The 26,850-nt window shown below is 42.7% G+C and overlaps 1 protein-coding gene across 8 annotated transcripts in view; it reads left to right on the top strand.

Annotated features, from left to right (window-relative positions):
- Positions 1-3,558: 3,558 nt before the first annotated feature.
- MYO6 (myosin VI) overlaps positions 3,559-26,850 on the top strand; it is a 100,005-nt gene continuing 76,713 nt past the window's right edge. For 4 of the 8 annotated variants that reach the window (XM_052699913.1, XM_052700077.1, XM_052700161.1 and 1 more), the window contains exon 1: positions 3,727-3,841. The gene's annotated coding sequence lies outside the window, so the exon portion shown is untranslated. Of the gene's footprint in view, positions 3,578-3,725; positions 3,842-26,850 lie in introns of those variants that run through there. The other 4 variants (XR_008210455.1, XR_008210456.1, XR_008210457.1 and 1 more) reach the window with 2 other exon arrangements.

Here is a 26,850-nt window from a genome sequence, read left to right on the forward strand (position 1 = left end):
AAAAGCAAGCGTACATAATATCCTCCCAGGGTTTTCTAAGAAGTTAGATGGGATCCTTTAACCTGCTTGTCCTTCCAAATACTTCACCATTCATCAAGTCTGACAAAAGACAGTGGCCCATAAAATTACCATAATTTTCTTTGTTTTAATGCAACTTTAGAGACAGAAAGTGTTCAATCTGTAATAACCCCAATTCAAATGTAAATAGTTATAATATCTGGGTGAACTAAGACACCACAGACATCTAGCACATTGTCAGTTCTTTGCAGCAGGACTACAGCAAGGAGACACGTGCACTTCAACAGTTCTCTTAAAAAGCTCCAGTGCCTTTTCTTGGCAGTCTGCTCTCAGCCCCGTTGAACTCCACGAGGTTAGCGCCGGTCCACTCCTCAAGCCTCGCTACATCCCTCTGGCTGCCATCCTTTCCCTCCAGCCTATAAACCACACCCCTCAGCTTGGTGCCAGCTGCAAACTTGCTGGAGACGCTGTTAACAGGTTTGCTGTCCATCACCACAGTCCCTGTAGCTGACAGGCACTGTGTGATCCTGCTGCCGAAGGAGAGCTCTAGCTGGGAACATCACCTGAGTGCTAGGACCTCTGAACGGACCTGCACTGTGGGTCCCCATGTGACGCACTGAGGCACAGGAGGAACGCCTTCATGGTACAGGCACAAGGGGCTCCCTCACAGAACTGAGCTGCATCTGCCCCTTATCAATATCCATAGGCTGAAAGAGCTCTTGAGCAAAAAGTGTTTTGCTGAGCCATCCCCATTGTTCCTGCAGTTCCAAAACACCTCAGCTTGTCGTTTCAATGTAACTTTCCTATAGAGGACATCTGAAATGCTTCCTGCTTTCCTCCTCATGCAGACAACATAGGAACACTGAAATACATTGTACCCACTTTCTCTTTCATCTTCTTTTCCCTTTACTGAGGTCGAGTTCCTGAGCTCCCATTTCACTGGTGTGTGAATCTTCCTCTCTTTTCCCAGGAGAATTACAGAACAGATGCTGCTGTGTTCTGGGATATTTTTGGGTTTCCCAGGGAGAAGAAAGGGAGAGCAGCAACGCCTCCTCCTCATCAGGGAGGGGCACCAGGCCGTGGGACAGCCCCTGGCTGCAGCGCTTCCAGGTCACAAACAATCACAGGCTTGTTGGCACCAACAATATTTGGTTGGACGTTTCCTGACATCGTATCCTGTTTTGATAACAGAACGGCATTATTTTTTTTATCCAGTCAGCGAATTTATATTTCCATTTAATTTCCCAGCCATACCCCCCTTTCCAGACGATAGTTATCTATCTTCCACAGATAAAAGTGAGGCTGAAAGAGCTGTCCTAAAAGGTAATGTACATGGGTTTACATGGGTAAACTCCCATTTTTGAGAACATATAAAATAATTTGTCAAAATTGTTGAACGTTCTTAAGTCATGTCAGATAAGTACTCCACTGTCAAATTTAACTTGCCACTTGCAGGTGTGTTTAAAATCTCCAGCAAGCTCGCGACATATTCTGTCAGTGGCAGGAATGTTAATCTGGACATGGGATTTACACCCACCTCAGTGCTTTGCCTGAGCTGCAGGATTACTTGCATGCTGAGTCCCCTGGTGCCACTTTCACATGCATATCCCTGCTGGTCTTCCCTAGGAGGGCAGTGAGGTGCCAGACAGCTGCCCAGAAAGCTGTCGGTGTCTCATCCCTTCCTACCCCTGGCAAGTTGGATGGGCCCTGGGCAGCTGAACTGGTGGGAGGCAGCCCTGCTCATGGTAGGGGATTGGGACAGGGTGGGCTTCGTGGTCCCTTCCAAACCAAACCATTTTATGAATCTATGAAACCACTCAGGGTTTCTTCTTGCCCATGACAGAGGCCAAGACACAGTTATGACTGTCCTGTCTACAGGGGAAGACAGGACTGGAAGAAAATACTTTTTTTAAACTGTTCACCAGCTGCTGGCTGTGCTCAGTTCCTTCCTGGACATTTCCAAACATTCACAAAGGTGTTAAGTGCACCTTGCTGAAGAAATGTAGCTTGGACTGAAAGATGAAGGAAACCAGGAGGGGCTTTGAGGAAAAAAAATGGGTTGGGTTCGCTCCATCAGCAAAATTCACAAGGCTTTCAGGGTCTGCGGGGGGACAATGTGAAGTCAGGACAACTGTGCCCTTGTGAAACACTGCACAGAGAGAAGTGTTTATGGCCAGCTGGCCAACAAGCGGGTGGTGCCAGGCCTGCCCATAAAAACCAGGGTGGGGGAGATGACACAGAGCTCACGTGTGGGTGCTTAAGAAGGGGTGGCTATACGTGTCCTGGGCTGCATGAGTCACAGGTACGATGCAGTGCTGCCCAGCTCTCTGCAGCAGAGAGTCTTGTAAACATAAACAGTGGAGTGGGGGTGACAAGACAAACGGTCTCATTTATGATGTGATCCAGGACACGAGCCTAACCAGGTAACACAGATGGCAAGAAAGGCACGTTTGCAGATTGAAGCATGTTTGTTGACACCTGCAGGGCTCATTAGATAAAATATGAGGTGTTTTGAGTGTCCCTTGCCTTTGAGGGTAGCTTGGGCACTCAGCACCAGTCAGGATAAGGTGAAAATTGGTTCCATTTAAAGGATGCAGACACTGGGGGACACTCGGCATGTATGCTGCACAGCTGTGGCCCTGGCCCCTCCATGTTGTGAGGTGAAGTGTATCTGTGGGTTCCCAAAAAATAGCCGTGGTGGCAGTGAGCACAGCGGGGTGCACACAAGGGGAGCTCCTGTGGAAGGAACAGAGTGGCTTCTAAATGATTTCCAGTTTTCAAGGTTTTCCACAGCAGGATAGAAACCAGAGTCTATCTTCTGCCCTGCTTTATAGGGTTAATTAACATAAACCCAACTTTTATTTATTTATTTATTTTTCTTTTTTTAAGCAATACAGTTAAAGAAACATAGAATCACAGAATTGTTTCAGCTGAAAGGGATCCTTAGGAGCCATCTAGTCCAGCTCCCCTGCAACGAACAGGGACATGCACAGCTACATCTGGTTGCGCAGAGCCCTGTCCAGACTGACCTTGAGGGATCTCGAGGGATGGAGCTTCCCCCACCTCTCTGAGCAACCTGTTCAAATGCTTCACCACCCTTATCATGAAAGACTTCTTCCTTATATCCAATCCAAATTTTTCCTCTTTAAGTTTGAAACCATTTCCTCTCGTCCTGTCACAACAGACCCTGCTAAAGAGTCTATCCTCTTCTTTCTCACAGCCCCCCTTAAGATGCTGAAAGGCCATTCTCAGGTCTCCCCGGAGCCTTCTCTAGGCTGCACAGCCCCATCTTTCAGCCTATCCTCGTAGGAGAGGTGCTCCATCCCTTGGATCGTTCTGGCCCTCCTCTGGCCACACTCCAACAGGTCCGTGAGGACTCCGCAAAAAAAGACGGACAAAACAGCACGAAACATCACTCCCAGCAAAACAACGGGAATCCCCATCGCACAGCAGCAGGTGGGGCAGGCCCAGGAGCTCCTGGCGCAGCCCTCCCGCCCCGCAGCGCCACCTCCAGCCGTGAGGGCTCGGTGGCGTCCGCAGGTGAGGCGGCTCCGCGCAGGTGAGCGGGGAGCAGGGGAGCGGGGCGGCCCGGGCCTCGGTGTCCTAGCGCCTCGTAGGCCACCGTGGCTGCGGAGAAGGCCGGCAGCTGGGCACGGCTTCCTATCCACCTCCTCCTCCTCCTCCTCCACCGCCGCCGAGCTCCCGCCCCCGGCCGGCCCCTGTGGCGCTGACGTGCGGGCGGGTGGCCGGGTCGGGCTGCGGGGGGCGGCGCAGAGCGGCGCGGCGGTGGCAGCGGGACGTGGAGCGGCGGCCGCGTTAGCAGGTAACGCCGCGGCCGTGCCGCAGGCCGGGCTCCCCCTGCCCGGCGGCGGGGGGCGGCGGCGGCGGGGCCTCTCCTCGCAGGAGCGTTCCGGGCGGCCCCGGGGCAGGTGCCGGCGGCTCCCGGCGGCGGGGCTCGGGGTGGGGGTGTGCGCGGAGTTGTACGCGGCTTTCCGGCAGCAAAGGCGGTCGACGCGCGGAGCGGGAGTTGCGGCTGTGGGACTCGGCGGAGCCGGGAGCGGCCGGGCGAGGCCGCGGTGTGGCGGCGGGAGCCGGGCACGGCCTGTCCCGGGGAACGCGGGGCCGGGAGATGTGCGGAGGTACCGGCAGCTCCCGGCAGCACGCGGCGGGCGGCGGCTCGGGCGGCACCGCGGCACGGCCGTGCGGAGCCGGGGCCTGACGGGCGCCTTCCTGAGCGCTCTCCGTAGGAGGAATTCGTCTCAGACCTTCCTTATCAGGTGTTGCTGGGGTTAAAGTGCTTTCTCCTTACTTCCTTCACTGAAAAGTCATTGAACTTTCCCTCTCTTCTCCCCTTATTTTTTTTCTCTCTGTGAAATGCCATACGTGCCAGCTGACGCTGAGTTTTATCCTTTCAAAAACACTTGTGTGCTTGTAGGATTGTCCCCATAAAGGAAACAAACTCTTTGCAGCCTTGTCCGGACTAAACTGGACATGGTCTGAGCTGCAGTTCCTCTTGGAGGGCTTCTGCCGAAGTGCTGTGGCAGGCTGCCTGTGGGAAAGCAGTGCACCTATGAGTGTGATAAGCTGCCAGAAACCCAGCTATGATTTCTGCAATTTGTGTTTGATGCTAAATAGGAAGAACTAAAAGTGTCTTCCTCTTCATTTGCTGTTGCTGGAAGATGGTTCACAGTGTTATTGTAGGTACTGCTGATGCTTGCCTGATACTGGGCGATCACATTCCTGACTAGTAAATCCTGATGCTACCAGTGACCCATAAAATTGAAATACCTGAATTAAAAGCTTACATATTGCAAGAATGCATGGTTGTTACTTATTATTTCATTTAAACATTGCTGCTTGTCAGCACTTTTCTGCAGAAGTGGAGAGAAGTAGCATGTCATGTCTCCAGCCTTGGTGTCTTACCTTATTCCTGGAAGAAAACAAGCCATGGAGTCATCCCATAGCTTGCTGGCACTGCAGGCTCAGTGTGGCCTATGGACTAGGCGAGCAGGTGCTGGGGGACAAAGGTTGGCCATTGCGTTCAACCTTCCTTTATTCCAAGCGTGGCATATTAACCAGGGGCAGGGATGGACTCCTGAGTTAGCATTAACCTGCAATCTTTCTTCTGCTGTCTTTTCAAGACGAAGAAAAATGCTGGGAAAAGGCTGAAGGACAATAGAAGCAATTAAATGACTAAAAAAAATTTTTCCTTGTGCAAATCTATAACCATAAGCAAATGTCATCTTATGATGCTTGCTCAAAGGCCATAAAGCTGTGGTAATGTGCAAGTTAGATTTGAAGTATACATTTTATAAAATAACTGCAAGGAATAAAAATGAAAGAGTTTATTGCTGGGGTGGGATGGTAAATATCAGAATTGTTGGAGCACAAGTTAGTAAAAGCAACACAGGAAAGGTTTCAGAAGTAGAAGTTAAGAGTTAGCTTATATTTTTAGTGGATGTGCTTTTAATATGTGTAAGTTAATAAATCATTTTGTGGAAGCACAGTTGCGTCTTTCTGAAGCTATAAAACCAGCAAGCAAACATAGGGGTAAAGAAGTTTCCTGCAAGGCTTACTAACTTCATGAAGTAAGAAGCACTTACTAGCTTACTAGTTAGTAAGAAGAAGCTTACTAACTTCATGAAGTAAGAAGTAGTAGCTTGCAGAAACTGCAAATTGAGCTCATTTCCCCTGCCCTGTATTTCTAGCTGGGTGGGTGTCAGTGTGTAACCTGCCCTGAGCTCTGTATCTTTTGGGATCCAGGATGACTGCCTTCTGGTGTTTGTTGGGCACAGTAACCATAATGGTCCTGCAGTCTTCCGTGCGCTATCGGTGTTTGGACACAGTAACCACAACGGTCCCATAAGGAAGGTCAACTCCTGGCTCCCCGTGCAAAGGCAGTCTTGTAAACAAAACCCTCTAACCTTCACACTCTCTTGGTGTTTAATAATGCCAATCTGAAGAAGACCCTGAGATGTTACAGGGTTTGACAGGGGAAATTCAATGTATGATGATGTGAGTGATGTGGCCAAGGTGAGAAGGGACTAATTTTTTACTGTTGCTTTCAGTACAAAATGCCAAAGCATGAGATTAAGCTGGCAGGTTCAAAGCAAACAAAAGGGTGTTTTTTACTTACCCAATGTGTAGCTACTTAAGCTTTGAAAATCCTTTCTGAAGCATGTGGATACTAAAAGCTCAAAGGGACAAAAAAAGCAACCGGATGAATTCATGGAAGAAAACTCCTCAGAGGCCCATCCTGTAGAGCTGCTGTGGCTCAGGGTTGGCCATGAGTGCAGCTGGGATGGGATGCAGGCAGAGCACTGTCATGTGTTTACCAAACTTTTGTATGCGTTCTAGGCATGTAGAGCTGCCTGCAGTGCTACAGGCAGCACCCCAGGAGCAGCAGATCTGCTCTTCGACCCAAAACAAGTGATTCTGGGGAAATTATTTGCTCATATGAAGAATTTGGTACCAGCTGAACCTAAGGGACTGTGTCTGAATATACTAAGTATGTTGGCTGCTCTCGAGGAGTTGTGTTGTCATCGTCAAATGGGAACAGTAGCTCAAGCAGTACCATAGAGCAGTTCTGGCACCTGCGGATCTGATGTTGTCATCATCCTTGTGCTCTGGGTTAGCACAGAATTTGGAGGAGATAGAGGAGGCTTTCCGAGCCTTGCTTTTGATGCTGTCTTTTGGAGAACAGGGGTTTCTGATAAATTTCATGGCTGTGATCAAGTACAAAATGCTGTGTTCAGAGAAAAGAGTTCCTATCAAATAGATTGGCAGCAGTGCTGTGGGGAGGAGTCTGCACGTTGCAGGGGATTGTAGTAAGAAGTAGGATGCAGTAATGTGAGAGTTTATCTTTTAACGTTTGGTGTGAAGTCTAAGCTAATAGAATAATGTGCATAGTTTCATTTGCTGCCCTTTAGGAAAGATAAATGTGAGCTATGATCTGGAAACGGTCATCAAGGCTTGGAAAGGATTTGCAAAGCATGATCTGTAAAGGCCAGATGTAGCCCTTGATCTGCAAATGCAAAAGGCAAGCAAGTTCTGTTCAAGCAGAAGGAATTTGAGACCAGGAGACAAAACAATACCTTCTTAAATGTGCTGAGTCTTTGTTCTTCTGATGGTAATTATCAAGAAAAGATGAAGCCAGTTTGTACCAAGGATTTGATTTAGTTAGTAACAGTGGCTGTGCTTCGGGAAAACCTTGGAGTGAGCGGAGGTTGTGGAATCTGCTTTTTGAGAAAGTTACTGGAAGAAGGACGGAGCCTGTATGAGGGACACTCTTTGACTTCTTGTGCAGAACTTTGAGCTTGATGAATTCTTCAGGTTCTTCTTGGGTTCTGTCCTGGGCTTATCAAGAAAAAGTCATTTCAATGCTCAAGAGAAATCCAAATTCTGTAATACAAAAGTGGATTATTTCAGTTGTTTCTGGTGATTTGTTGTTGCAGCTGAATGCATTTTGTTTTAAAGTTGCTGGTGTTGAGGCAGGTTATTGCAACATGCGTTCAACACCAAAATGCTCTGGCTTAGTAGTGCAGCCTGTAATCCTGCAGGAAATGTAGTTCTGCAACCACACTGTGATTTAAACTGGGAAAGTCAGAGGGATAATAACTAAAGTATTTGTCATCAACTGTAGTATTCACTGTATGTCACTTCGTAGTCTGTGTCCAAATGTTCCAGTGTCTTCTGTTCTGACATGATTTTAAACAATTGTCAGTGTCAAATTTGGTGTTTTTTTTTGTTTTTGTTTTTAATAACTATCAATTGTAAAATAGATTGCATTTATTTTGGTACCCTCATTCTTTTTGAACTATGCCTGGGCAAATAAAAACAGACTTGTGATGTAACATTTTAACGTAGCATACTGTATGTTTAGATTTGTTTGCAATGGATGTGTTATGTTTGTAGTAAATAATGGGAACTGAGACTTAAAAGATGTATTTCTGATTGGCACCAATACTGCAAATAACACATGAAATAAATGAATGTTTTGAGTTGATCTCTGTAGATGAAGTGTCAACTTCCCTGTTGCAGAATAGCATGCAAAAATGGGGCAGGCCACAGTGGAGCTAGCTCAGGCTGGCACTGCCACTGCTGTATGTGTCACAGGTCAAAATGGAAACCTGCTGTTACCCGTGGATATGGAAGGTAGTTTGGGAGCCCCTGAAGAACACTGAGTTTTTTCCAGTGAATGAGTGTAGTGGGAGCAAGTTGCTGCCAGGCTGTGCTTGTCCTGCAGTTCCTGTGTAGATCTCAGCTCCTGTAGGCATGCTCAAGCTGTGCAGGCCACATCACAGCTACTGCTATAACACGTTATGGAGCCATGGGTTCGTGTGGGTTGGTATCTGAACGGCCAGGAGGATTGCCAGGGCAATATGTTCGAGTGTCAGGGTCCAGTCTGCTCTTAAGAACCACAGCGGGAAAATTCTCAGTCATCACCTTGAGTGTATCCTGAATTCGTAAGTAATCCTCCAAAAAGCCTTTTAACATCAAATAAAACAAAACTTCTATTTGCTTTTTGGAGCAACGTTGCAATTCATGCAGTGAGTTTGCTGAATTGATTTTTGCAAGAGAAGTTAGTTATATTTTCATTAAATATTTTTTCATAGTGAGTAAACTTTCAGTATCTTGAAAGAATTGGCTTCTTTATAATTAGCGTGGCTTAGCAGACTGATTTGAAATTTGGAGGGGAAAAAGTAGAAGTAGAGAATGTGACAATAAAGCGCTTGACCAACCAACATCTCTGTCACGTCAGCTGGATGGGTGGCTGGAGTGACAGCAGCAGCTTCCTGAGCTAAATCAGAGCTGTTCTCATGGATTTTTCTGGGAATTTTCATTATCACTTGGCAAAGCTTTGGTCACGCCAGGTTTGTTCCTAATTGCACAGAGAGCTGACTGAGAGGTGATGTTGGAATGACCGCGTTATTATGGAATCGGTTGTGGAAGGGCTGCGGCCTGCTTGGGCACCAGGCCAGGCAGGGCCATGGCTGGGCGACTGTATGGGGTCACACGGTTCTTTGAGCTCCCGTCTGAAATGTTTCCAAATTTATTCCAGTGCCCTGCATTGCAGCCACTCTCCAGGAGAGGTGGTGGCGATGAGAATCTTTTAGAAAATGTTTGGAGATGAAGAGGGGCCGTTTTGCTGCATCTTCCATTTCCTCAGTGGGCGTCTGCCTGTGGGTCTGCCCAGGAGGAGACAGTGAAGTGTTCTGCAAAGGGAACGTTCTGTAACTGGTCTGCAAGGTCAGGGCTTCACATATGCATTGACCTCCTCTGTTGCAGACACCAGAGCTTACACACTGCATTTTCCAGGAGAAAGATCAAAGCATTAGGGGAATGAAAAGGCTAACAAATATTTTAATGGCTTCAATTCCAATGATTCTCTAGGGCTGTAATGCCGTGCATAGCTGGACGGATGTAATTGCTTGCAGTTCCCCCAGCAGCTTGGATGCTCCTGCACCTGTCTTTGCAGACTGCAGGAGGTAACAGAAAGTCCTTTGTACATCTCCCTGCTGCAGGGGACGCAATGAGTGCTGGAGCCTGGAGACGGGGGCAGTGGGAGCAACACAGTAGCAGAAATGCAGGGTGGAGGTTGAGAGATTACTGCTTTAGTTTACCCCACCTCAAGAAACCACAGCATTTTGCTATCCTCTAAACCTATGTAACCCTTTGTTGATTTCACTAGCAGAGACAAATGCAGAAGTAAGGAACATGCGTATGGATTCTCAGAGCTGGAACAGTAGGACTGCAAAAGATTCTACATAATCATGGACTCTACTGGACCCTAAAATAGTGTAGTCTTTTATTACTGTATGAAAATAAGAATCTTTAAAGTGTATCTAGAGGAGGACCGCAAAGTGATCCAGAGGATGGAGCATCTCCCTGCAAGGACAGGCTGAGAGCTGGGGCTATTCAGCCTGGAGAAGGCACTGGGGAGAACCTGATGGCAGCCTTTCAGTACTTAAAGGGGTGCTATAAGAAAGAAGAGGATAGACTCTTCAGCAGGGACTAAGGGGAAATGGTTTCACAATTAAAGAGCGGATATTTAGACTGGATATAAGAAAGTAGTCTTTTATGATAAGGGTGATGAGGCACTGGAACAGGTTGCCCAGGGTGGTGGTAGAAGCTCCATCCATGGGAATGTTCAAAGCCAGTCTGGATAGGGGTCTGAGCAACCCAACGTAGTTGTCGGTGCCCCTGTTCATTGCAGGGGTGTTGGGCTAGTTGGACCTTTAAGGTTCCCTTCCAAGTGAAATGATTCTATGACAAATCTACAATGATTTATTTTTCCTTTCTTTTCTCACCTTTGTACCTTACAAAGGTATAGAAACTGAGGAGATAAACCTTTGCCTAATTTGTAAGTGGTTATTTTTACAGTGTTTTCTGATCACTTGGATCATTTCTGATCATTTCCCTGTGTTCACACAGCTCGTCTTCAGCAGGTGTTCAGGCCATGCATGGCATTCTGCGTTGTGGCACAAGGAGCATTACTTGTGTGGGTGCTGCAGAGTGATGCTGTTTCTCCAGCTCTTACTCACTGCCTTCCCTTTTGATGAGCAATCTGCCGGGCCCATTTTCTCCTCCTCTTTTAATTTTTTCCTAAAAATAGACGTACCAGCTGTGTATTCATTTGTGGGCATACACACGTGCGTGTTGCGTCATTGCTTTATTGTCCTTATTTGCTCTTAGTTGCAAAGAAGCTGTTTCATTGAGGCTTTCATGTTTTTACAAATATCAGTAACTGATCTTCTTGTGGTCATGGATGGCACGAAGGTTGTTTTAAATTTCTCAGCTCCCAGAAGACAGAATAGAAACGGGCTCATTTATCATAGTTGTAGTGCAACAGAAAAGTTAGGAACAAAGTATTTAAATGTGAGTATATAGAAGAAGTTCCAGAGGTGATGTTGGTCTTTAAAGAGCAGTCCAATTAGAGCTGTGCTGTGTCTTCACAAGCCGTGGAAAACAGTCACTGTCAGGCACACAATTTCAGATTATATGGACTCTGAGCAAGTGTTTGGTTCATTGTACAAGTGTCAGAAATGAAAATAATTTTTTTTCTTCAGCTGTTCGCTGACTTGTTACACTACTTTTCAAACACCCACAACATCTCAGTATTTTCTTGGTCATTTATACAAGCAGAAATTCTAACCTTCACGTGGGGTAAGGATGCTTTTTCAAATATGTTTCCCATCAGCTTCTGATTGTAATCCGAAATTTTACATGCTGTTGTGTGTTTTACTATGAAGTTCTGCATCTTTTCAAAGAAAAATAAATAATGCTACTAACTTAGGGAGAGAAATCTTAAACATGATGTTTCTTAGTGTGCTGTCACACTGTACAAGTCATGTCTTACGGTTAACACCCGCAGAACGTGGCTTTTGCAGTGCAGTCATCTAAATAGATGCTCTTCTTCAGGCTGTAGCATCCTTTTCCTATGGTAAATAAATACAGTGTTGAAACAAAATGGCATCTGATGAGTTGGAGATTTCTGTGCTGCGTGCTGATTACATGTGGATATGTTCACCAACAAAGCAGTGATGAAAAATATAGAAAATATTTTGACCGTATACTCTTTCAATTTAAATCCTCACTGCTTTTCCCTTTTTTTTTTTTTCTTTTTTTTTTTTTCATGCATATACTTATTTTTAAAGTACTGTATTGAATTTCTTTGGAACCAATTTCTTTTCTTTTTTTTACAAGTGTGGGAAGTCGGCTTCTTTATTTGTTAAGGAGTTGTGTCTGTTCATGTTGTCATCATTTAATCAGTGGTTTGAAGAGACTGAGCTGATTCCTAGACTTTTCTTTGAATGCCATTTGCAGCTTCTGTTGCAAACCCTTCAGTTACAGTCGTGGATCAGTTACGGAGCTGTGTAAAAGGAGAACGTATTTACGCCCTAAAAGAATGCAGTTCTATTGTTCCCTGATTTTTATTTCTTTCAGTCAGAAATTGGTAGCTCACATGACTAGTAAGTGTATACTCTCAGTGCATCAAATGGCTGTGGAAATCTGTTTAATTTCACACAAAAACGGCTATTAGAGATTGGTTGTTTTCTGTATTAATCTTGGTTTCTTCATGAATCCCTGTGGGAGGGACAAAAGTGAACAAAGGATACTTTATGTTGTTGGCATGTTTGCTCAGTGACTGTGCTGGGTTAGTTCTAGGCAGAAGCAAGAGAGAAGGCAACTAGCTGGAAGAGGAGAATTTTGAGACAAGCTGCTTCTAGGCAAGCATTTGGGAACTGAGGGAAGATGCCAAGGCAGGAGAGGCATCTGAGGTCAGAATGAGTCTGGAAGTTTCAGAAGGGAATGCTTGAAGAATGACATTGAGGCAAAATGTTGTTTTAACCGGTAGATGTTTTGGAGTGACACCTGAAGATGAGGATGAGTCGTGACATGGTGAGATGTAGTCTCTGAGAACTAATTGGCTCATGTTTGCCTCGAATTTAACATCCTCTCTTGAGCAGTCTCTTTTGTCAGCCATCTTACAATAGCCAAAAAAAGTTTCTGGGAGACAGCTGAGGCAGGAGCCCTCTTATAAGGACCTATCACTTCAAGCACTGCATGAATTTTATGGTGAAATTACAGCTGACAAGATACAGCTGTGCACCAGGGTTGTATGGATGCTTCATTTTTAAATTCATGCCCTATTTTTGTCATGAAAAACTTATCCTAGGCAGGCATACCCACAGAAGTCTAACTAGTAGTGTCAGGTCTGACACTGAGGTAAGCACATCCATGTGATAAATAGAGGTGTTGGGTTTTTTTTAATCTCCTGTAAAGGTTCCTGCTTTTTTGAGGTGCTGAGCTTAGGAACTAGGCAGTTTAGAAAACACAGCCTTCAGTTTCACTGTCTTCTGTTGTGGTTTTCACTTATCGTTCAATACTTACAGGAAGAGAGAATGGAAGAAGACTATGGACGGGTTTTTAATGATCCTTCTCCAGCTGAGGGGGAGGTACGTGGTGTCTCCCCAAAGGGCACCCACCCAACTGGAATGGGAATGACTTGGTGCGAGGCTCCAGACTGCAGTGAGTCATAGTTGGGTCTGTGATAGCTGATACCACATCTGTGCACTGCCGGGTGTAATGGCAGTCAAATTTTGACCCAGATGCATGTGATAGCGTTTATTTGGAGTTCATTGGAACATAAAACATGGTGAACACTCCAGGATATGTTACTAGCATGTCATCTGGATTGGGCTGCGTTATTTTAGCCATTACCTACCTGGATCTTTACAGGCTGCAACAAAGGTGTGACCTTGATCTGTGGTATGTCAGGTGCAGGTATTTGTGTGTGGCTTCACCAAGTGACTCCCTGTGAATAGAATACTTCTGCTTTTAGAATCAGCTGATGTCCTTAAAGAAGCTCTGTGTAAAGGCTATTCCCAGGACAGTTTTCTGTTTTTTCTTTTTTGCTTTTACCTTTCTAGTTCCAGGATATCCTGTCCTGCCTTCTGTTTTACACAGCTTCCTGGAAATGAAAAGCATTTACGTGGCATCAGTCCTACAAATGTGAATGCAGCTTCACTATCTCCCTGCTCATCATGGACTGCATAAATCAGGATAGATTTCAAATGGAGTTTGTACAGTACGGCATGTAAAACTGGCTGCAGCATTACAGTTTTCAAGGAATGAAAGAGGTGCTGATTTTTGATTTCCTTGGCAACCAGACTTTATGACTAATGAGAAGAGTAATGGAGAGACAGTGCAGGACAGCTGGTGGAAGAGGAATTTAAGAATTGGAAAGAGAGTTTCTTTTAATCAAAATCCATGTCTTTCTCTACTCTGCCTTCCATGTTGAGGATGACCAATGTGGAATTGCTAGTAAGCACTGAATTGGCAATGACTGTAATTACTTGGAAGCTATCAACCTGCAGTTTCCCTTGCAATCATTCTGAGATTGAGGGAGTGATGCGGAGGTGACATTTACTGTGTGCAATGCTCCTGTCCCAGAAGGCTTAGCTCATATGGGCTGGGCACAGCTTTGCAAGACCAGCAATGAAAAGTTCTCGCCTGTGTCTAAATCCATAGGATGGAGTATTTTCTGTTGTTGCACGTTATTGAGGATTGCTGCTCTTCTGGGGACTCCTCTGGGGTCCTTGGATGATATTGCACTGATGTTGTTCTTGGTCAACAGTAGCACATTTTCACTGTGCCAAGAGTGTCCTAGCAAAGAAATCCCTATGCTTTTTGATGCATGAAATGCTCATGAATTCCTAGACTAAAGCAGCAGTATTTTCCTGTTTAGGGAAAAATGGAAGAAACTGAGAATGAAAGTACTGTTATATTGAGCTAAAGATGTGCTTTTGAAGCTAATTTCCACTGCAGCTTAATGTTAAAGGGAGAAGGCACTTTTAGAGAACGTTTTAGAAGGGGAGTGCCAAAGTTCTCCAAAGCCAAGTGCAGTCTAGAGCACTTCAGGGAGAATTTCTTGCCTGGAATAATGTCACTCAATTTTCTAGGATGTGGCCATTCTGCTGTCATGTTTTCTCTTAGATATCACCAGCGATACAGCTATTTCCATGTTGGTTGACCTGATTATAGCTAACATTTTAACTGCAAATGTGATTTGCTCCCCTTTTAGATGGCAAGAATCATTCAGAGGCTGTGAGGTGGAATACCTTAGAGGGTAGGGGAGATGAGTGGAAAGGAAGACTAAAATCATTCACAGTGATGAAGGTCTGTCTTTTACTGTATTCTTGTTCCAAGGAACAGATCAGGTGAAACAGATCAGGTGAAACCTCTGCCCCATGCTTCCCTGCCATTATGTTGTTCAGTAAAAACTTGGTTTGAGATCGTTACAGCAGTAAGCTACAGGGAGGCTTTCATAGTTATTACAGCATTTCCTGGTGGCTCAGTATTCCTTCTTGAAGCCACGCCTGGCTTACTGTAGCTTCCTATGCTCTTACGACAGGGCGCTGTATGCATTTCAGGAATGCTGTCAAAAACTTCCATATCAGAAGAAGATCACTGTGTCACACAGCATGCTGGATGTGTGAAGAAATTAATTGTTAAAGCATCTAGTAAAAGTTGAATGAGTTTTACAGAATAGAAATGGGGAAAAAAAAAGAAAAAAGCTTATTTTTACATGGCCTTTGAAATATACTTTTGGTTCTCAGTTTTAATTTGAACATAGGGAATTTTGCTAACTCTGCCCTTCTGTATAATAATAATAATGTTATCTGTTAACAGACCAGAGGCAGTGCTATTTTTCTTCTAGCAGAATCAGGTTTCTATCTTTCACAGGTCATGGGAATGAGAGGTTAGCCAGCATGAGTCACCATTCTCATTCTTGTCTGTGAAAGGAGAATAGGAAAAGACTTTCAGATTGTGCGGGTGTTTGAGAAAAGGGATTTGATTAATTTCTTGTTTTCTTTGTTGTTTCCAAGAAATGGCAATTGAGTAAGAAGCCTTAATTTGTGTATTTATTTATTTACTTTTAAGCTTGTCAATGTAAGCAGTTACAGCTAAATGAATTCTGTTTCTAAGTTACCTAATTGAAGCAGAAAATCTGAAAGATGGGATTTCCCTTTTAACAGAGCATCTATACTGAAGTACAAAGGCAGGTTGATGATTAATATTATTAATTTCATTTCTGTCTAATAAGAAAGAGATATCAGCTGCTTTTATTCTTTGTAGGCTATTTTGGGAAAAATACGCTCCAGGCTTAAATATAGTATTTCAAATTACAATCTAGTGTGTCCTTTAAAAATTCTCTATTTTTTAGTAGAAACGATAAGATAATTCTTCAGACCTTGGGTCTGTCCTTCAGTCAGCAAAAGGAAGCATGCATGTCCTTGTAATTGAATACAGGTATGCTATTGTGAAGGGTGGAACATGAGTCTTCGTTAAGAGAGGTGGAGTCTCCAGTAACATGGTGTGATGGGGATGCTGATTCATTTGTTATTTGATGATACACTTTCCAAAATGGGTCTATGGGATGTGTGGCTGTTGTGTTTGTTGTTACCTGGTTGGTTTGGTTTTTTTTAATTCAGTGAGTTTTGGGTTTCGTTGATTGGTCTGATTTGTCCTGTTACCTTCACTTTTTTTGAACTCGATTATTCTTGAGATCTTGCCTCAAGATGCTCTAAGCTTTTTGCAGTGGTCTCTGGAATCTGCCTGAACATTGTTTTTTCTCTGTATTGTCTATCTCAAAACAATGGATTTGAGCTTTTTGAGTTCCTCAGGAAGTGTCTGACTTCATTTAACTGTCAGAGTTCTTTGTGGTACTACGTTTCTATTCTGTATGTGATTTTTTTCTTTCACGTTATGTTTTCAGTATTTTCTAAGATGATCTTAGAAGACTTCTAAATACATGGTGCTGTAAGAAGCTGTATGTAAAAGCTTTAGTTTACCGGTTCCCTTGAAAAACTCAAAAACAAAAGCTCTACTTGGATGAAAACTTTTCCTCCAAAGAGGAAACAGCTCCAGTGATTTCAGGAAATCTATGAGGGGCTTGGTGCTTCCCCTCCTCTACACAAGCATGCTTAGATCCTATAATAGTGTGAAGAAATATCCATTGTGAAAGGAGATTTGAAATACTTCTGTTCTCAAGAAAGAGTTTGAATCAATCGTGTTTGCCTTCTCTGTAGAATTTCCTGGTGGCTCCAATTTAAGCTCCTGAGGAATTTGAATTTTGCATGAATATACAAAGAAGTTTTATTGACTTAAGACCACCACATCGGAGTCCCAGATAGTGTACATCAGTGAACTTCAGTTGGAATGTTGTAAGACAGAAGTTATAGAATTGCAGAATCACAGAATGGCCTGGGTTGAAAAGAACCACAACAATCACCTAGTTTCAGCCCCCCTGCTGTGTGCAAGGTCACCAACCACCAGATCAGGCTGCCCAGAGCCACATCCAGCCTGGCCTTGAATGCCTCCAGGGATGAGGCATCCACAACCTCCTTGGGCAACCTGTTCCAGTGCATCACCACCCTCTGGTTGAAAAACTTCCTGCTAATATCTAGCTTGAACCTTCCCTGTCTCAGTTTAAAACAATTCCCCTTGTCCTATTGCTATCCACTCTTGTAAATAGCCATTCCCCTTCTGTTTATATTCTCCCTTCAAGTACTGGAAGGCCACAGTGAGGTCTCCCTGGAGTCTTTTTTTCTCCAAGCTAAACAAGCCCAGTTCTTCAACCTTCTTCATAGGAGAGGTGCTTCAGCCCTCTGATCATCTCAGTGGTTCTCCTCTGGACCCAATCCTTGAGCTCCACGTCTTTCCTGAACTGAAAAGTCCATAAAGCTGAAGAGGATGCTGCAGAAAGCAAGGAAGTGGTCAGGTTGTTTTTTTGTGAGTTCACTGAAATAAGTTCCAAAAGATCATATGGTTTTCAGTTACTGTACAGCCACTTCTATGTCTGTGTGCTTTAGAACTGTGTTTCTTATTCTTCAGCAGGGAAAAAAACATCAGTAACTGTTTCATGTTGAACTGTGGGCAGTCAGCAGTGAGGGTCTGGCTTGTAATTACAAATGCATTGATTGAATGCTTCTGTCACCAGAAGGTTATGGGTGACATTTCTGACAGTCTACTTCATGTTTTGATTGCCACTGTTAGTGTTTCTGAGTACTTGCAATATCTGCAAATGTTGAGACTGAAATTCTCTCGAGTGATACTGTTAAAAGGACATAACACATATCATTTGGCCGCATTTATGTTTAAAATAAAAAAGGCAGCTGCTTTGCAGACTGGGTGTGAAGTCTTGTGAGTCACTGGCTGAAACATGTTGACCTAGGAAGAAGGAAAGAACCAGTTCTACTTCAGGATCTGTGTTGGAAGTAATTCTAGAAAAGAATTTTCCAAATGATTCATTGCCATTGTATTTAAAATATTGTCTATTTCTGGTCTGTGTGTGGTTTCCAGTGATTATATTTCCAGTGATTACAGATTTTTCTGCTTTCCATGTAGTGTGTATATTTAATATGTGATTATGTGATCTTTATCCTATTTTGTCAGGCAACAAATTTGTTTAAAACTTCACGGAATTTCTATTTTACTGGAATTGGAGAAGTATAAGAAAGTCATGAAAATGTGCAGGAAGAAAATACACTGCCTTTGCCTTGGCCTTGGAAGAATCAAGGGGATGTGCCTTAAAACTTAGAAATTAATAAAAATAAAGTTTTAAACGGGAAGGATTTTGAAACTCATCAGTTAATAGATGGGGCTAGGCTTGGAGGAAGGCTTTAAAGGTGCTCTTCTTGATCACAGAAGGTGTGTGAATTAAACAAAAAAGTATAAGAAGATTTAAGTTTCATTGAAGTGTGCTTAAGAATTATTTCACGTTATCCTCTTCTCTAATTGATTAACTGGATAATAGGTTTAAATGTGCCAAATGACAAAACCCATGGATTTTATAGCAACTGATCTGAATTGATCTAATTATGTCTGTTTTTTCCTCTTGTGACACCTATGTGAATCCAAATGATGTGGAGCAAGTTGAATTAAATGAAGTTGTGCCTGTTTCTTGGGAGCGGTGATGAGAAAATTAGAAATTTCTTCAAGAATGTTAATGAAATGAAAGCGCTAAGTGGGAATGGCTGCTTGGTGCATTAGTGCTCCACCTACACCTGGTCCTTCTCACAAGTATAGGCAGTTCCATATGATTGCCTTTCAGTTTTCTCAACTCCATTTTGTACGTGTGGTCATTATTTGAACATGTGAAGTCAGCTGCTAAGTTTTTCTCTTCACTCTATAACAACAACTTAGTCCTCCTGGTTTTCATACATTATGAAATATACCTGATGTTGATGTTGATGTTGATATGATGTGACGTACCTGATGTTTCTATTGGGTGTCTGGATTCCATCAGAAACTTCACATCTGTATGTTCTTTGGAATGCTACTTCTCTTGATCTCACTTTTGGGGACTTTTGAACCAGCAGTTAAAAACAACTGGTCTAGAAGTGTGTTATTTAAATCCCAGAGGTCACATTGATCAAATCTTTCTGTGATCCGCATTAAGTACCCTACTTTTGTATTTGGAGAATACAGTTTCAACTATCCTTGACCTCAGATAGTTCAGAAAAGTGCCAATAATCAGTTGAGAAAGCTTCACAAGTGGAGTTTCTATTATGTTCGTGCTGCAAAAGCACAGAAAGAAGGAAAAAATTGTTGCATGTTTTTCTCTTTGAAATATTTAAAAACGTGCCTTTATCCTCTGGAACTAAAATTCATAACTCTCTGGATCAGCTGTGAACATCTGAAGTCAAGGTGAGGCCCAGGTAATTCAGGCCGTGCTTGCACATATTTGCTGAATTTTGCAACATGCTGCAGATATCATCAGCTGGGGGAGGTAGAAAATGCAACGCCTTTTGTGAAATGTTGAACAAAATCTTCAAAGCAGTGGACAAACCATTAGGTTTAGGGAGGTTTGAGTTTTTAACTTGAGTCATTACAAAAATACTCTATGTTATGTATGTCACATTTTCTTTGTGTTTCTGCATTAAATATTTTGGTTTTAGTGAAGGAAGTTGTCATGACTAAGGAAGTACAGAATGTTAAAAATGATGAAGTCTGCTTGAACCTTGAAGTACGAGAGGACTTAGTTTTCTGTCTTGAAAAGGTGATACTTGGTCTGTATTCATTCTCTACACCTGTGTCCTTCACACCTTTCACATGTGGTGGATTTTCAAGACTGGAGACTGGAGATCCAGTGTAAAAGGTTGTTGCCTGGAGGAGTTTCTGCTCTGATTTTTGCTTTCTTGGTGTTATATTTGCTACTTTGTGCTGGCAATGGAAGTTCATTCATCCTCATTTTGATCTGGGAGGAATTATTAAAATGCATGAAGCCATCCCCTTTGGAGATTGTTTTTTTTTAATGCAGTCCTGGTGCACTGGATACACTGGTTAGTGTTGCAGGAGCTCTGGGGTTGGTGCTGGCCAGGTGGGGAGGAAGGGATAGAGAATTGGGAAAAGTGACTTTTGTCCCTGGGGCAGTGAGCTTTCAAATTACCCCACCTGTTCTTTGATGCTCTTTCCTAAGTCACAAATTGTTACGTCTTTGTATTTTCCCAGTTAATGGGGAGCAAGCATTACGTAGTGAGTAAGGAGGCTGAATCTTCCCAAGGGGAGGAGAAGAGTGTTTTTTGGGGAGCGTTTAGAATATACTTTTGTGTAGGCGTCTATAGGTTATGGAGAAGAGTAACATTTTGCTTGTATGATCTTGTATGTGGAAATTGAAAGTTTCCATGGTAAGTCTCGTACATGGTTTTCAAGGATAGTTATTTTTAATAATGTTTTTAAAATTATGTCTTCTAATGTGTTTTGGAAACAATTTGGATTTACATTTTATTATGTGTTGCCCATACCTGAAAGAAAAGCTTATGTAAGTTGATGTGGCTGAAGGACATGATTGGAAATTTTGACACTTGAATCAAACTGCACGACTGCACTGGCTGTGCTTTGGCGTGTCGGGCCCCATTTTATGTCTCATCCATTCCACAAGCAGAGGAATCTGTGGCCCGGTGTTAGACAAAAGATGAGGATTAAAGCTCTGTGCGGGTTGAATAAGCAGCAGCTTTGTTCAGAAAAACTGAACAATGTTATGTCTGGACATGAAGGAACAGAGCTTCCCTGCACTTCAGATCCTGCTGCTGCCAGGTTTCCAGTTCATGTCATTGTCTGTGGGGAGTGAGCAGGAGCAGGTAGGCCATTTTACCTTGAGGCCTGTTGTCCAAGTATTTTGACACCTTTTTGGGCTACAGGACTCTGTCCCAGCACATGGTTTCCCCCTGCAGCTGGGGCTGCGGGATCAGGGCAGCACAGTGCTGATGAGCTGGGCTTGTGAGAGCTGCCTGGTGGCTGCTCATGGCCTAAAGCCCAGCTGGATCCTCTTGTGGCAACTGAGAGAGAACTGAAGGTAATTTTAATCATGTGTTGTTTTTACAGGGCAAGATCACGGTCTCTGTATAAGATCTGTAGGGGAGTCTCACTGTGGCTGATGCTTGAGCTCAATTTTTTAACATAAACGTGCATGTGAAGTCCTGAACTTTGTGAGTCTAAGGCAAAATGTATTGCAGAAGGAATAGTGCTTCCTTAGGGAGGGGGAAAAGAAGAATGACTTGGCTTCTTGAATATTTTTTTTCCTTTGTAAGTGCAAGCTATCTTCCCTTTCTTGCTGATGAAGTAATGTGATGTGATTGGTAGCTATGTGTTGTATGAACACTAATGCACTGTATTCAGACATAAAGATTAGATTAGAATTACTATCGAGTTGAAGATAAAATGCAAATAAATGAAAGGCAAAAGAAAAAAGAAGCCCTAACCCTGCCCTGATTATTGTAGAGCAACGGTCTACAATTTCTCTCCTTTCCCTTACCAGGAACTATTAGCATCTGGGTGAAGGCTGATTAGAGATGTGTGCGCTAGTTATCTCAGGCGCTTGCTCACAAGTTGAGCCTCTTGCTTGCCTGCGTTCACTGCATTCTGGCTCCAGGCACATCAATTGGTTTCCTTTGGGGTGAAAATAAAGCGGAGGATGCTCCTTAGCAGGTCACCTGATATTCCCCAGCTCTTTGTTCACATTTTCCGTAGGAGACCAGACGGATCTGGTAAAGCTATTTGGTAGAGAGTAAAGTTAGTTAACACCTCAAAATGCATGTAGGATGGATGCTAGCCCATCAGTATTCCTTAAAGGAAGGGAAGCAAAATGAAGACTATGCCTACTCATGTAACTGAAGGAAGAAAAGGAAAAGTGGTCATGAATATTACAGCAGCTTTTATTTAGCAGATGCTCAGTTTCATTCGGAATTTAGATTTGCTGTCCTTCTTCAATGTATCTAGCCATCAAGCTATCACGGGATGGATGTGTTTTAGGCATATGAATTGACACCACTCCAGTTAGTCTGAATGAAGACTATGTGGGGACAGGACGTGGTGACTTTATGTCTCATTTCTTAGAGGAGTTTCCCAGTCTTTCAGGGTTAGACCGCATTTCAGATTACAAAAAAAAATCTTTTTCAAAGAGCACGGGTGTCATAGATCAATGCTATATCTAATCTTGGAGCTACAAACTCAGATTGGGAAGTGGCATTGGTGGCATTACAGTGACTATTCTTGAAATTTTTTTTTTGCTGTAATTGCTTGGGAAGTTTTGAATTTAAAAACACCTGAATCACATTTTGTGGCTGCATTTACAACCTGACAGAAAGCTTTCCTTGACTCTACTTTTGGCTTTTCTGCCAAAACAAATAGGGTGTTCAGAGCATGTGACCACAGTGGTTTGCCTTCTGCATAAGCTTCTGTAAGGGAATCTGTAATTACGCTCAAGGGCTGACCCTGCTAGTCATGATTCTGCATGCGTTATTTTCAGATTACTTTAACATCAGATGTGCTGTGATCATGTGTGCCTTTGGTTGCTACAGTACAGTACCCAGCCTTAGGGATAACTCTTCTGACTCTGAAGAGGCAGTGCTTGTACTAGTGCCTGCAGCCATAGCCTTATTGCTACCACAGGTTCCTTCTAAAAAATGAGTTTGACCAAACCTAGTCCCTTTTATGAATTTTGTAACACTGAAACAGAAAACTGATCTCGATTTCTGTGATAATGCTGCTTGGTAGTTTTTGATCAGTGTTGACTTGAACAGAATCTTCTGAGCAGGGAGGCATTTTTTTTTTGTGGTGTTGCTGTTAAGTGATTGGAAGTAGTGTTCTGATTTGAGATTTTAAAATCAATACAATACTCTTGGACTTCTACATCAGCCTGTCTAACCATTTTCTGAATAAGAGCTAGATTTCTTAGTGTTTGCTCTCTGTAAAAGCAGCGAACAGTGGAGCTGCATTGGCCATCTGCTGCAAGGCCCAGAGACTCTGAGCCCACAGTAAGATAAATGGTCTGGCTAGGAGGAGTACATTTGTCTTGCACTGTGGCAAAACCTGATCCAAGATTAGCTGTGGTTTGGGGACCATAATCTGCACGGCACTCTGTCAAGGTTTAGGGAAGCCCTTGAAGAAAATGAATATATTGCCAAAAATCAAAGTTCAGCTATGGTCAGGATGTGGTCAGAATGTGGAAATTGTTCTGGTCTGCAGTTCTTAGTGCTGCCAAATTCCTGTTGGTACCAACAACAGATTTTGTGTGATCTGTTGCTGCTCGGATGCCTAAGTCCTTATTGCACTGTGGCTTCTTTGAAAAGCTTTTCTAGCTCTTCTAGATCAGTACAAGAATTAAAAGTTATTTCAGATGGATTTTATTCTTCAAGCATACATTCCTTATATATTTTTTTTAAAATTGAGCTAGATAAATAGTAAACTGTCTTTCATTGAAATTACTGTTTCATGTTCTTGCCTCATTGTAAATGGCCCGTTATACTGATATGCTCCCCAGACCTGATGGACTTACTGACAGAATGTTCTGTTTTGTTCTGTTTTACTTTCTCTGGGTAGCTTTGGCCTTGGTAAGACTGTCTTAGATTGCTTTTACGCTCATTTATATTAAGAGAATGCCTTTAGTCTCATATTCCCAAATATTTTATCAGTGACATCTCTGAGATTGTCTCTCTACAGCACCTATAAGTTACGCCCATGCTTTTCATAGGATGTACAAGCTGATATGGAGAAATGAAAAAGAAGGTTAAAACTGTCCCTGTGTTTCCATTTTTCACTCTGGTATATACCTGAAGGTAGTGGTAATGTTCTCCTACTGCTGGACTTAAAAAGATAAAAAGTAAAAAACAACCCACATTATAATGCAATTAGATGTCTTGTTTGGTTGTTATTTACATACATAAGCATATGTATAAGCATTTATCAGACTGATAAAACAGTTTGGGTTGCCGTTTTTCTTTTCTTCCAATTTACTTATTTATTGTGTTTTGCATTATTCCACTGCAGAGAGAGGCTTGGAGACCTGGAGTTCAAAGCTTGACAAGACAAGTGGGTGCAGTGAAGAGTGAGAGCTGTGTGCTGGTGTGTGACAGGTCACCCACTCCCCACAGCCCTGGAGGGGTTTCTAAATTGTTCTCCAGTGCAGCCAAGGAGAACAACATTGCTATTAGTACTACATGGACTAAGGTTACATTTCAGCCTTGACTTTCTCTGTTGAAATTGTAGAGTTAATTGAAGTTCAAGGTCTGAGGATGACTCATCTAGAAGGATGAAACATACAGTAGTATCCCTGGTTGTTGTAGTGTATCTACTTCAAGTATTTTTCTGAAAAAAAAACCCAAACAAACCAAACAACCAAAAACATAAAAACAATTGGCAAATTACCAAAAATTCAAAAGCAATCAAAAGTTGTTGTTTGTTGTTGTTTGTTTGTTTGTTTGTTTGTAAATCTGTGTCTGGAAATATGCCTATGACTTCCTTGTGAATTGAATTTGTTGGGCTTATCTTCATGTGAATTACTGGGATTCAATCTAGCTCAGCCTCTTTCTGGATCAGCTTGGTAAAAGCTGAGGTAAAAACTGATGGGCATGTGTTCTCAAAGGAGACTGAACAAGTGAGTTCTTGCACTGGGTCACCTGAAAATGAGCTATAGCCTAGCATCAGAGCGTAATGGGTAAGGAGTGCGGGTAGTCACTGAACCACTGGGGAGATGGGGATTGCTGGGTGCGGGAGGTTGGGAAGTGACCCAACTGGAAGGGAATCTAAACTTCCTCAGCCAAGAGAGAACCTCTTTCTTGAAAAAATAATAATTTCTTTCTTGCATGTACTCTTGGAAAGAGGTTTTGTGGGAGGGCATAAACTGTTCCAGTGCTGGTGGGAGAGGTTGATGTTCCCTGCCTTGGATACTGGCTGGGTGTACTGGTGAGTTCAGGCCTAGCAGTCCAGCAGCATTGTGCCTCAGCCACAGCAACACAAACTGCTGAGTTCATGCTTAGATTCACTAGCTGCTACTGGTAGTCCTGCAAGTGTGTGCCTCTCTGCTCTCATGGTCCTTCTACTTTGTTGTGATATGGCTTGATTTTACTTTGAGATCTTCATCTGAATGATGAAACCTGTCTTGAACTTCCCAATGTCTCCCCACTGCCGCTCTGTGCCCTTCTCCTTGTTTAACCCAGGCTGATTTTTGCAGCCTTCAGGAGTGCGGTTTGAGCTGCCCATCTTCAGCTTGTTTTGCTGCCTTGGTTTCTAGTTCAGTTTCACTGTTTCTCCCCACCATTTAGGAAGGCTTCAGAAGTGGTGTCCAGAGTTCTTCCTTTAATTTTGACTTCAGCTTTATTTTTGACTGCGTTTTTAGTGTTACTTAAATTTGACATTATGTTTTGGGTTTTGTTACTTCTATTTGTTGCTATTACTTGCTGTGAGTTGACTACTCACTGAATTGACTGAATACTCCTGTAGATTCTATGTACTTTTTTTTTTTTTTTTTTTTAAATCTATCAGGCAGTTCCACTTTGGTTTATTTTAATTAATGAGATTTGGGATAGAAGCCAATGTATGTTGTTAGTAAAAACTGAAGTAGGAGCAGTATTCTTAACAGATGGGTAGCTTGAAAAGCTGACAGAAATACAAGAATCACAGAGGAAATCAGCAAATGTTTATCCTCATGTGAATCAATCTTAGTTTCTCAGTATCATAGTCAAAAGACCACAAGCTTGGAGTTTTATAAACTTAATGTCATACAGAATTCATTCTTCCTTTTGTATATTGATTGCCACAAAGCTCTTTGGTGCTGACATTGTCTGGTGAGGAGTGCATTTCCAAAAAAGCCAGCAAACCCAGTTGGCAGAACCTGCAACGAAGCTTTCTCCAGTAAGCCAATTCTTTCTTCAGAATAAGAGGTTTTCCACTGGGCTTCTTATCCCCACACCTTTAGGTAGGCTTTGTAAAATTGAGATGTTATTTGGTTGATTTTCTTGTGCTGTATAGGTCTTTATTCTTTTTTTTTTTTTTTTCTTAATTGTGCAGAGGTTCTTGTCACTTAGTACATAATGGCTAAACAGCATTTAGACCTTTGAAATCAGTTCAGTTAAAGCATATACTAGATATGCTTTCTATGATAGCTTTTTATGATAGTTCTTAATTATTTCATCTTGATTTAATGGCTTGCATTTTAGCTCTGTGAAAGTTGCATGTAGATACAAAAATGGAAATTGATTAGATGTGGCACATTTGAAAAAACATTGTACAAATACTTTTTTTTTTTTTAAATGTGAATTTTTTCTTGTATGCAGCACAGTGCAAGTAATACTGTATTTTCTGAATAGTGGTAAACATGAAAAATATTTGTGTTCCTGTGAAGGAAATTTCTTATTAGTTTGTAAATCTGGCTGCTCTTAAGAACTTTTCTTTGTGCAGCAGCCATTTAAATATTTGCAGATGAAATGGATGTGTTTTTGCAAAGCTCTGGTTCTTACTCAGGACCCTCTTGTACAAAGACCGGTGTTTCTCAAGGTGGACAGGAAGGAAGCAAAGCAAGGAATGGAGCTGTGCTAACCTGACTAGAGCAGAAATTCAGAAACAGGAGAGTGAGATGGTGTAGTACAGACTGTACAGGTCTGTAGGCTGTACCACACCACCTCTTCTACTCCATAGCATTTGTTCTTCCAGGACTGGGTTCACTTGCTATTTCACCTTCTGATTTCAGAACTACTTTATAATTATTTCTGATAAGATAGTGGGAAGAGATCTGTGAATGCTCCAGTGATGCAGAGAATTTTGTGCTTTCTTTGCTGAGATCCAGGATTTTTCTGTGAATTGTCCCATTTACTACAGAGAAAATAAAACTATATTTCTATTCTGCTTTAAGGTATTGGCTTTCTTTTAAAAAATGTTTTGAGTAATAAAGACAACAGCAGAGCAGGTATTTCTTATGTGAATGGTAAATTCAATGCAAGTACAGCTACAAAAGTGTGTCAGAGAAAATTAAGTGAAGGCACTTGCTTG

The sequence above is a fragment of the Tympanuchus pallidicinctus genome, unplaced genomic scaffold (assembly GCF_026119805.1).
Source record: "Tympanuchus pallidicinctus isolate F22 unplaced genomic scaffold, pur_lepc_1.0 scaffold1, whole genome shotgun sequence".
Lineage (NCBI taxonomy): Eukaryota > Metazoa > Chordata > Aves > Galliformes > Phasianidae > Tympanuchus > Tympanuchus pallidicinctus.